Source organism: Ostrea edulis, chromosome 5 (genome assembly GCF_947568905.1).
Source record: "Ostrea edulis chromosome 5, xbOstEdul1.1, whole genome shotgun sequence".
Classification (NCBI taxonomy): Eukaryota; Metazoa; Mollusca; class Bivalvia; order Ostreida; family Ostreidae; genus Ostrea; species Ostrea edulis.
Window position 1 is genome coordinate 30,634,338 of NC_079168.1, and position 12,863 is coordinate 30,647,200.

Sequence of the window (12,863 nt, forward strand, 5' to 3'; positions counted from 1 at the left end):
AACGGTATTGTAACGACTGTACACATCATATAACGGTATTGTTACGACTGTACACAGTATATTACGGTATTCTAACGACTGTTCCCATCATATAACGGTATTGCAACGACTGTACACAGTACATAACGGTATTGTAACGATTGTACACAGTAAATAACGGTATTGTAACGATTGTACACATCATATAACAGTTTTGTATCGACTGTACACATCATATAACGGTATTGTATCGACTGTACACATCATATAACGGTATTGTAACGATTGTACACAGTATATAACGGTATTGTAACGACCGTACATATCATATAACGGTATTGTAACGACTGTACACATCATATAACGGTATTGTAACGACTATACATAGTATATAACAGTATTGTAACGACTGTACACATCATATAATGGTATTGTAACAACTGTACACAGTATATAACAGTATTGTAACCACTGTACACATCATATAATGGTATTGTATCGACTGTACACATCATATAACGGTATTGTAACGACTGTACACAGTATATAACGGTATTGTAACGAATGAACAAATCATATAACGGTATTCTAACGACTGTTCCCATCATATAACGGTATTGTAACGACCGTACACAGTATATAACAGTATTGTAATGACTGTACATATCATATAACGGTATTGTAACGACTGTACACATCATATAATGGTATTGTAACGACTGCACAAATCATATAACGGTATTGTAACGACTGTACACAGTATATAACAGTATTGTAACGACTGTACACATCATATAACGGTTTTGTATCGACTGCACAAATCATATAACGGTATTGTAACGACTGTACACAGTATATAACAGTATTGTAACCACTGTACACATCATATAATGGTATTATATCGACTGTACACATCATATAACGGTATTGTAACGACTGTACACAGTAAATAACGGTATTGTAACGACTGTAAACATCATATAACGGTATTGTATCGACTGTACACATCATATAACGGTATTGTAATGACTGTACAAATCATATAACGGTATTGTAACGACTGTACACATCATATAATGGTATTGCAACGACTGTACACAGCATATAACGGTATTGTAACGACTGTACACATCATATAATGGTATTGTAACGACTGTACACAGTATATAACAGTATTGTAACAACTGTACACATCATATAATGGTATTGTAACGAGTGTACACATCATATTACGGTATTGTAACGACTGTACACATCATATAACAGTATTATATCGACTGTACACATCATATAACAGTATTGTATCGGCTGTACACATCATATAACGGTATTGTAACGAGTGTACACATCATATTACGGTATTGTAACGACTGTACACATCATATAACAGTATTGTATCGACTGTACACATATTACGGTATTGTAACGACTGTACACAGTAAATAACGGTATTGTAACGACTGTAAACATCATATAACGATATTGTATTGACTGTACACAGCATATAACGGTATTGTAACGACTGTACACATCATATAACGGTATTGTACCGACTGTACACATCATATAACGGTATTGTAACAACTGTACAAATCATAACGCTATTGTAACGACTGTACACAGTATATAACGGTATTGTAACAATTGTACACATCATATAACGGTATTGTAACGACTGTACACATCATATAACGGTATTGTAACGACTGCACACATCATAAAACGGTAATGTGATGACTATGTATATACAGAATGTAATGGTAATCGTGACATCGACAAATAGCACTTGATACGGTGTCGTCAACTGTACATCTTTACTTTTACAACTGAGAATAATTCCATTTCATATTTTTGCACTAAATATAGTTTATTGCTGCATCGAAACGGTCGTGAAAACACAGTGTCCTACCAACCGATTAACCGGCCAACATATACAGTCTTCAGGCAGCAGATTTATAGAACCGCCTTTTGAGTAAATATACTCAGCTTTAGGAGAGTATCCCCGGCCCACGAAAGAAAATTGACAGTGTATGGATTAAATGCTTTTATCACTTAACACTCGCCTTCATGCCAGTCAAGTACCTTTCCGAAACTTGTCTCGGCGTGTGTAGGCGGTATTTATGTGGGATACTTTATCACAAAAGTGCACCTCGATTATCTAATCCTACCTTTTGTGGGAATCGAAAAACACAAATGTTGAAAGAAGTTGTCTAAAGAAAGGGAAAATGCAAACATGTTTTCACCAGATCCCTGTTTGCAAAACATCATTTGTAAATAAAGTTTTTTGTTCTTTTTTGTTCTGCAGATTAACAATGAAATATAACTTTCATGAATGAACCAATGAATATTGATTTTAACAATCTTGAATTTGACCTATTTCTGTCTCCCCCATTCACACGCAGTAGTAGTGTATGTTTTACTAAATCTTCCACGCCTAAATCGATGTCATTGAAAAACGTAATTGGGTGAAGAGATCTTTGTTTTGGTTCCATTAAGAAACGGTGAATTGTCATCTTGTGACCAATAATTTTATTAACTTTGATTTAGTCTGAGTAATCGTATTTCATTTTAACATGTTGTCACTATTTTATCAACTTGTGAAAACTGTCGGGGGAAAAAATCATCATTTATTAATTTGACGAGCTGTAGGGATTTTCAGATCTTTCAAAACTTTAAATTATTAAAACTGAAAATCACGCTGACATAGACGGCGTCTGGTGAACATGATATGAAAAGAGCGGTCGGTTTTATCCACATGGCATTCCTTCTAAGTGAAATGTTTATTATATACAGTCAGAACTCAAATATGCAAATGATGTACTGAAATAAAGCGAGATTCATTCCTTCTACATTTTATCCAAAACAAACGTGAACAGGCAATGTGGAGTTTGGCCCCACGCCCTATGTGATCCGCCTCCCCTTTTAATTGACTTGACAATAGATAATATGTCCTCTAAAATGAAATTCATACATTAAATTCAGTAAGCGTGTGTAACTGACGAATATAATAAAAACGAAAAATGGTATTGGAATTTGAAAAATAAAAATAGATTTAGAATTCATATATATATATATATGATATACATTGCTTATTAGTTTTCTTATGCACTTTAAAAAGGGGCGGGTGTTATTATTTGACGCAACTTCATGATACACGTGGTCGCAGACGCAGGCGTGGCCCATGCAGACAAATATATTTTGAAGAGTAACACCTCCAAATTGTGTTATAGTTCTTTATTCCATGGTGATGAAGTATATATGTACAGTGTTCCCTAAAATATACATCAAGATGCCATTAAAAATCTTTCCCATACAATTCAATAGCATTCTGATTAATCCACGGGCACTGGATTAATGTAAATACATGTATATAGTATGTGCATGTATAACAATAGTACCGCAAACGGTACATAATACGCCCGTGAAATGCTTACATAGGGTGTTTTTCTTGTGCTATAATTTGTATAACTTTGCTTCAGGTATTATCAGCCATCATGAGGCTGTGACAAACTTTCATATGAACAAAGGGTCTTAGCTTAAAAATCTAGATTTCCTCAAAATGGACCAAGTTCAACAACCTGTAATTTTTTCAAAAATGGAAGAAAATCAAAATCCATCCCCAGATGCACATCTTCAATACCCATACAAACACTCCACAAAATAAGAAGGTCCTCACTTGAAAACTGTGGGAGGAGTAGGGCGGACAAATTATGTACCCTCCATAGAATATTAATTTCCAAATAGACTAAGTTTAACAACCTGTAATTTTCTCAAAAATTGTAGAAAATCAAAATCCATCCCACATGCACATCTTCAATACCCATACAAACACTCCACAAAACAAGAGATGTTTGTAAAACACATATGCCCCCCCCCCCCCCCCCATGGTGCAAAATTGAAAAGGTTTATACACACACATCATTTAATTGATAGTAGTATCATCAATTCAAAATATTGAGCAGACAATATCTTCTTATGTCAAGAGTGAATTGACCATGTGACCTAAAAATCAATAGGGGTCATCTACTCCTTATGCTGTACCAGTGTACCAAGTTTGGTGTCAATCAAGCAAATGATTCTTAAAATATAGGAGACAATATATTACTATGTCCAGTTCAACAACTGACTTTTGACCTCAAAATCAATATGGGTCATCTTCTCCTGAAGATGTACCAGTGTACTAAGTTTGATGTATGTCAAGCAAAAGGGTTATCAAGATATTGAATGGACAGTATATTACTATGTGCAGTTTGACTTTTGACCATGTGACCTCAAAATCAATAGGAGTCATCTCCTCCTGAATATCCACCACTGTACTAAGTTTGATGTCTGTCAAGCAAAGGGTTCTCAAGATATTGAGCGGACAGTATATTCCAATGTCTAGGTTGACCCTTGACCTTTAAACATGTGACCTCAAAATCAATAGGGATCATCTTCTCCTAAAGATGTACCAGTGTACCAAGTTTGATGTCTGTCAAGCAAAGAGTTCTCAAGATTTTGAATGGACAGTATATCCCTATGTCCAGTTTGACCCTTGAAAATTGACCATGTGACCTCAAAATCAATAGGGGTCATTTTCTCCTGAAGTTGTACCAGTGTACCAAGTTTGATGTCTGTCAAGCAAAGGGTTCTCAAGATATTGAGCGGACAGTATATTCTAATGTCCTGTTTGACCCTTGACCTTTGACCATCTGACCTCAAAATCAATAGGGGTCATATTCTCCTGACGTTGTACCAGTGTACCAAGTTTGATGTCTGTCAAGCAAAGGGTTCTCAAGATATTGAACAGAAAGTATATTCCTATGTCCAGTTTGACCCTTGACCATGTGACCTCAGAATCAATAGGGGTCATCTTCTTCTGAAGATGTACTGGTGTACCAAGTTTGATGTCTGTCAAGCAAAAGGTTTTCTAGACATTGAATGGTCAGTATATTCCTATGCTGAGTTTGACCCTTGACCATATGACCTCAAAATCAATAGGGGTCATCTACTCCTTAGGATGTACCAGTGTGCTAAGTTTGATGTTTTTCAAGCAATGGGTTCTCAAGATATTGAGCGGACATTATATTCCTATGTCCAGAGTAGATTGACCCTTGACCTTTTGACCTGAAAAACAATAGAGGTCCTCTTCTACTCATAATCAACCCACATATGAAATATCATTATCATCAAATGAATGGTTTTCAAGATATTGAGCGGACAACATTTGGTCTACCGACCGACCGACAGGTGCAAACCAATATGCCCCTCTTCTTTGAAGGGGGCATAATAAGAAAGCTCTCACTTGAAAACTGTGGGAGGAGTAGGGCGGAAAAATTATGTACCCTCCATATAATAATTATTTCCAAATAAAGGGGAAAAACTCCTGGAAAAAAAAGGTAGAAATGGATCAAAATTGCAGTATGATCTAGATTGACCCACAAAGAAGCTACACAGCAAGTTTCAGCATGATATGTGAAAGGGAAATGAAATTATAAAGAGAAAACCCCGAACGGACGGACGGACGTATATACATCGCTGTACCATAATACGTCCCGTCTAAAGACGGGCGTATAAAAAAGGAAGGGTAGGACATTCTTTTTGAGGGAAATTCGGGTTTGGGTTATTGTGGACGTTTCTCAAACGGCCTGACGCGATGAATCGTTCACATATGCCTTACTTTCAATATCTGTAGGGTCTCGTTTCGTTCCAATGCCGTTCATTCGAAGAAAAAGATGTTTTTACCCCTCAAAGTGTCTAAGAATTACGCTAGACTGTCTTACTTCCGGTTTAATCGCACCGAATCGAAAGGTAAGTTCTGATTGGTCAATGTAATAAACATTTATAAGTCTTATTGGTTCTGAAATAATGATAAGAATATTTGAACTATAAAAACAATGTTTGTTTTTATAGTTGAAATATTCTTACAATGTAACCACTAGTCTCTAATACCATCATGAAGTAATAATCTACATATGAATTTATGGATTAAATAACATGTGTCAATTCAGACTTTAATTTTATTATTGACCAATCAGAACTTACCTTTCAATTCAGTGTGATTACCCAAACCCGAATTTGCCTCAAAAAGAGTGTCCTACCCTTCCTTTTTTATACATGCACATACTTATATTTACCTTAACTTCCAGAGCCTGTGGATTAATCCAAAAATAGTTCTACACATTTGTATTGTTTGACTTACAATCAATGACCTCAAACAATATTCATATAACCATATTAGGTATATCACCATTACACAAATATTAAAACTTTGTACACAACACTTCCATCAAAGTACACAAAAGCAATATGCAAACACATACCCCAAGTAAGGGGCAAACGTGGTGACTACAGCTATGGGCACTTCACTTCTGAATAGTGTTGTATCGTGAGATGTACTATATCAAAATAAAAATACCAAATACAGACTCTATACATATTGCATGACCTTAGACTAATTATTACACTAACTGATTTCCATACATGTGATATATTTAAAGTAACAATTAAATCATCTCAATACTCTTGTCTGTATAACTTGAGCTGACACATACAGTGAACATTTAAACATGAAATTTATCTTCATAATAATTTCAAAGAACCAGTGCATTCATACCTAGAAAACTACATACTCTGTTACTTGTTTAAAATATATACAAAGTGCTAGTTGCATCACTATAATACAAATTTTCACAGTACCTTAGACCCAGGTTCCTGTCAACCAAACGGCCACAAAAATATCACGAGAAATGACCAGCATGCAATGCACTGTTTCATATGACATTATAAATATTTATCAACAATTAGTTTTATGTCAAAAGTTTTCTTTAAATAACATAACCCGAAATAATTTTCAACAAATAATGAAAATAAGAAATGATTACAAATAAATCCTATATATCCAAACCTCATAAGCTTATCATTTAATGTTAGATAATTTCACCCAATATGTCAACACTTAAAATGAAATGACCAAGAGGTAACGACCTCGACCCCAAATCAAGAGGTCCCCGGTTTAAATCCCATCATCACACAATATACTTTTTTCCAAACTGAAATTAAATTTCCTCTCTCTTACATAAGAATGATTTCAACTTTGGTCAAATAAATCACAACACCTTCTCTGTTCTTAAACAACCTTTGCCAAGTACATTTGTATGACCTTGAATATTCTAACTTTACCTATATTTCAAACTTTTGGCAGAGGTTTCCAAAGCTCTGACATGATGATTATGCACTATGTTTATCTGCAAGGTGAGTGTCCCCAATTTGGTTTGGTTGTTTGATGGTTTGGTTTTATATTGTTTAACGTCCCTCTCGAGATTTTTCACTTGTATGGAGACGTCACCACTTCCGGTGAAAGGCTGCAAAATGTAGGTCTATGCTCGGCGCTTATGGCCTTTGAGCAGGGAGGGATCTAAAATCGTGCCACACCTGCCGCGTGCTGTGACACGGGGCCTCGATTTTTGTGGTCTCATCCGAAGGACCGTCCCATTTAGTCACCTCTTATGACAAGCAAGTTTGTGTGCTTGAAATTAATGAGATTTAACTAAAGCTTTTTAAAGAAATAATGTATTTCAAGTACATGTACACGAGCCATAAAGCCCCAATCTTGCGCCAGAACCCCTGCCCTAGAAAACTCGAATTTCGCGATCAAAGTTGAAGTTGATTGAAGTATCCTAACTCATGGTGACAATGTTTGTCTGCTAGACATCAGAAATGAAAAGAGATTTTTTTTTCAAAATTGCATCATATATCCTTGGATTTGACCCGATCCTCAGTCGTAAGTGACCAGGTACCACATCAGTTGTCCTTCCCCTATAGATGCTACATTCCAAATTCGGTAAAAATTGGTCCATCGGTAACTGGAGTGATTCAGTTGACCTTAAAAGTTAGGAATATTTGTCCAGGTACAACTTCGTAATGGAGAGACATTATTATTGTTCTCACCAATTCATTGTCTTTGTTTTTTGTTACCTGTATACACTTCACATGCAGTAAACGCAAAATCTTCTTCCGGGATTGCAATCATTATGCTAAGATTTCCTTTGGCGGGCTTCCGGTTTAGAGAGAATTCCTTAAGTATTCAAACTAATAAAAATAGTAAAAAGAGATATCTCTTTCTCTTTGATAACGATTAAAGAGATGTCTCTTATACTTTGAGAGACATCTCTCTAGGAATTCTTAGAGAGATATCTCTTTAAGTGAAGGAGATATCTCTCAAAGTAAAAGAGATATCTCAGAGTAAAAGAGACATATCTTTAAGTGAAAGAGATATCTCTCTAATTGAAAGAGATATCTAATTGAAAGAGATATTTCTTAAAGTATGAAAGATATCTCTCTGAGTGAAAGAGATATCTCTCTAAGTGTAAGAGATATCTCTAAAAGTAAAAGAAATATCTCTCTAAGTAAAAGAGATATATCTCTAAGTGAAAAAGATATTTCTCTTTAAGAGATATATCTTTTTCAACGATTAAAGAGATATCTCTTATACACTGAGAGATATATTTCTATGAATTCTTAGAGAGATATCTCTTTAATTGAAGGATATATTTCTTAAAGTAAAAGAGATATCTCTCAGAGTAAAAGAGATATCTCTTTAAATGAAAAAGATATCTCTCTAATTGAAAGAGATATCTCTTAAAGTACGAGAGAGAGATCTCTGAGCGAAAGAGATTTCTCTAATTGAAAGAGATATCTCTCTAAGTGAAAGAGATATCTCTTTTTAAGAGAGATATCGCTTAAAATTAAGAGATATCTCTCATTTTAAAGTGATATCTCTTTAAAATAAGAGATATCTCTTTGATTTAAAGAGATATCTTATTTTTCGAATACATTGTAAAAGGGCTTGCCATACTCTACACTCTTTTTCTTTATAATCTCCCCTTTGTAAATAAAATTATTGAAATTTTCTATATGCATGAATTTGCTTTCTATCGTTTTTGTAATTCAAAATCATCGAATGTTGGAACAATGTTAAAAACCCAAGCATACCCCTATAAATTCGTAGACTAAAAGTGCGGATGGCATGTCGATTCTTTGTATGCTAGCTACCATGCATTTGACATGAGTGAACACGACGAATTCTGGTTTCCTTTCCAGGCTTGTAAACAGAATTCTTATTTCGTTATTTTTGTTTTCATTTTTAGAAAATGCATGATCATCGACTACAGCTACATGTACACAGTGCCGGACTATTATAAGACGCATGGATCAGCACTAATTGTTTATTGACGAAAGGAGTCGCGTGTGGCTCAGAGTTGAACCTTAAACAAAATGGCGGCATCGATAAGAATCGTTTATTTTGAAGCCTAGTTACCCTTTTTAGTGATTTTAACAAAAATATTGATACAATTTTCAGATACATTTGAAATCATTAATGCTAAAATAATTGAATAAGTTTGAAAAATAAAGGCTTCTTGTCATCTTACAGATCTAATATGGTTTGATCAGTTGTAGAATATCTATATTTTAAATATCTAGACATAAATTACGTATTTTAAAATAGTATATGGATTTTTTAAGCTATCATGCTTTTGAAGAGTTACCATGACGCGCTTTGGTTTCTATTGTGGAACTCACTACTACTCGATAATCATTATGTTTGTTTAAATATGAACGATTATATTCGTCACCATAGTCAGTCATGGTTGAAGTGCAGTTATGAATAATATTTTGCTTTATAGTTTACGGATAGAGCCCTGATACATGGCCTACAAAAATCTTAAAAGTTAATGTTTTACGGAATAGGGGTTCGGTTTTGACGGAGTAATGAACGTTTGAGCTTTCACACACACACACACACACACACACACACACCAATCAGAAAGTTTTTGTTCAAAATTCATCCCTCAGGATATTTTGGGCATTTACTATGTTACATGTAAACTTTGTAGCTTTATTGCAATTAAGGAGGTATGCTACAACAGAGAAATTTGATATGGATGAAAAGTGGAGGGTATGTACAACAATGTTTTGAAATTGAAAACTTTCAAATTTACTTCATTCATTTATTTTAAAAATGCAGTTTAGTAGAAAGCAAACTGAAAAAAGTTTTAAACCCCTGCAAGTTGATGTATGTAAAGAACAGCCTAACAATTGATATGAAACATGTCAGATAGTATTTAATCCAATCTAATTAAAATTACATCCTTTGATCCGCCCATGCATATCACTACACAAGAGATCTACATTTAGCCCTAAAGCAGGTCATGGTGAACCAATTATGTTGAAATGTGAACTGATTATGTAATTCTCTGAGAGGGAGGTTGTGGCAAAATTTCAGGGCAATACCTGTGACCATACTGAAAAAACCCTAGATTTTCCTGTTTGTAGCCGCCAACTGTGGCCTTGTCAAACACTCTGTGGACAGTTTATATGTATCTATAAAACCAGACACACTTCCTTCAACAAGAGTACCGCAAACGGTACAATATACGGCCATCGGACAGTGAAATTCAACCTGAAAGCATATTGTGCACTCTGAATTGATACAACACACATTTTGAATAAGATAGCCTTGAAGTGGGTCAGGGTGCACTAATCCATCTGACTTGCGAACTGATTATGTATTTCTCTGAGAGTGAGGTTGTGACAAAATGTCGGTGCAATATCTATCTATGATGATAAAAAGTACAGGAAATCATTTGATCTATTTTTAGCCCTAAAGTAGGTCATGGTGCACCAATTAAGTTGAAATGTGAACTGATTATGTATTTCTCTAAAAGGGAGGTAGTGACTAAATTTCAGAGCAATACCTGTGACCATTCCAAAAAAAAAATCTGGAAAACTGTGTGACCTACTTCTACCCCTAAAGTAGGTCATAGTTCTCCAATCCATCTGAAATGCTAACTGCACTTCCTTTAGCTTGTGACTAAATTACAGGGCAATATCTAGATCAACAAGCATTCTGAGAGTATTGCATGGCAATACATAGTCCACTACCGGTTGCAAAAATTACTGTAGTGTACCACAACAATACTCAAAGTTCATTATGTAAAGGGAATATTGGGGAACCAGGATAGGAATGGTTGGAAATCAACTACTATTCGAGTAGAGACTATATACCAGGAAAAAAGACAAATTTATAATTAGATTTAGGTCTTTAACCAAGTCAATAAACTGTGAAATCTAGGTGATAATGAATAATTTAGCTACATTGTTATATTACTATGCTAGAAGTTTTAATGAGTGTAGTACTCTTATTTACAGAAATAAGAAACTTGGATGTAAACTAACAATTATTGTTATTTTTCTAAGTTCAAGGGCCATAACTTAATGAAAAATCAACGGATTGAGACGAAATTCAAACTTGATCTATAACATTTTATGGCAAAGCAATGTACCAAATATCAAATGAATATCTGCAAGCACAACAAAACCGTCTGGAAAACTTATCATTCATGCTATTTTTCTATGTCCAAGGGCCATAACTAAGTGAACTTGATCTGTAACTTGTTATGGCAAAGCAATGTACCAAATATCAAATGAATATCTGCAAGAACAGAGAAAAAAGTGTACAAAACTGAACTGACGGACAGAAGAACAGACAGAGCGCAAACCTAAAGTCCCCTTTGACTTTGTCAGTAGGGGACTAATAACGAAAAAGTCCAGAAAACCGTTTGACCTACTTTCAGTTCGAGAGTAGGTCATGGTACACTAATCCAGCTGAAATGCAAACTGAACTTGTTTTCCTCCGAGAGGAAGCCTGTGACTAAATTTCAGGGCAATACCTGTATCCGTAATGAAAAAAGGCCCGGAAAACCATTTAACCTATTTTTAGCCCAAAAGTACAATAATGTAGGTCAAGGACAGACCAATAAAGCCGATATGCAAACTGCATTTGATTTCCTCCAAGAGGAATCCTGTGATTAAATTTCAGGGCAATATCTGTATCCGTAATTTTAAAAAAGCTCGGAAAACCATTTGACCTATTTTTGGCCCAAAAGTAGGTCAAGGACGGAGCAATTTAGCTGAAATGCAAACTGAACTTGTATTCCTCCAAGAGGAAATCTGTAACTAAATTTCAGGGTAATATATGTACCCGTAATGAAAAAAGCCAGGAAAACTGTTCGTCCTAATGTACATCTCTGTAGGTCACGGACGGACGAGCCAATCCAGCTGAAATGCAAATTTAACTGAACTTGTATTCCTCCGAGGGGAAGCTTATGACTAAATTTCAGGGAAATATCTGTAAGTGAAAAAAGTCCAGAAAACTGTTTATCCTACTTAGAGTCCCTAAGTAGGTCAAGGTTCACCAATCCAGCTGAAATGCAAACTTAATTACTCTTACAATTCTCAAGGGAGAAATTGTGACCAAATTTCAAAGTCCTACATGCATCTGTTACAGAAAAAAAGTCAGGAAAACGTTACCTTGAACGGAGAGCCAGCCAGACGCACACAGTGCCATAACATAACAAGAGGCCCAGGGGCCTTATAGGTCACCTGAGTATCATGTAACAACCTTCCAATGTTTGAATTAGGTTTGTGTTTAAATATAAGAATTTTACTTTTGGATGGAAGAAACATTGAATAGCTATGTGGTCAGCCCCGCCTTTGCACCAGAACCCCTGACCCAGGGGCCATAAATTTCAGTTTTGAAAGAAGCATCCTTGATCATCATTATCATACTATTAGTTTGTCTACTTAATACCCAGCAGCAGAGGAGAAGATTTTCAAAGAAATCAAATGCATTTTCACTATATGATCAATATAGGGCCCCACCCTAATACCAGAACCCCTGACCCAGGGGCCATGAATTTCACAATTTTGAAAGAGGCATCCTTGCTCATCATAACCATGCTATTGGTTTGTCTACTTAATACCCAAGGACAGAGAAGATTTTCAAAGAAATAATGCATTTTCACTATATGACTTATAGAGCCCCACCCTAGCACCAGAACCCC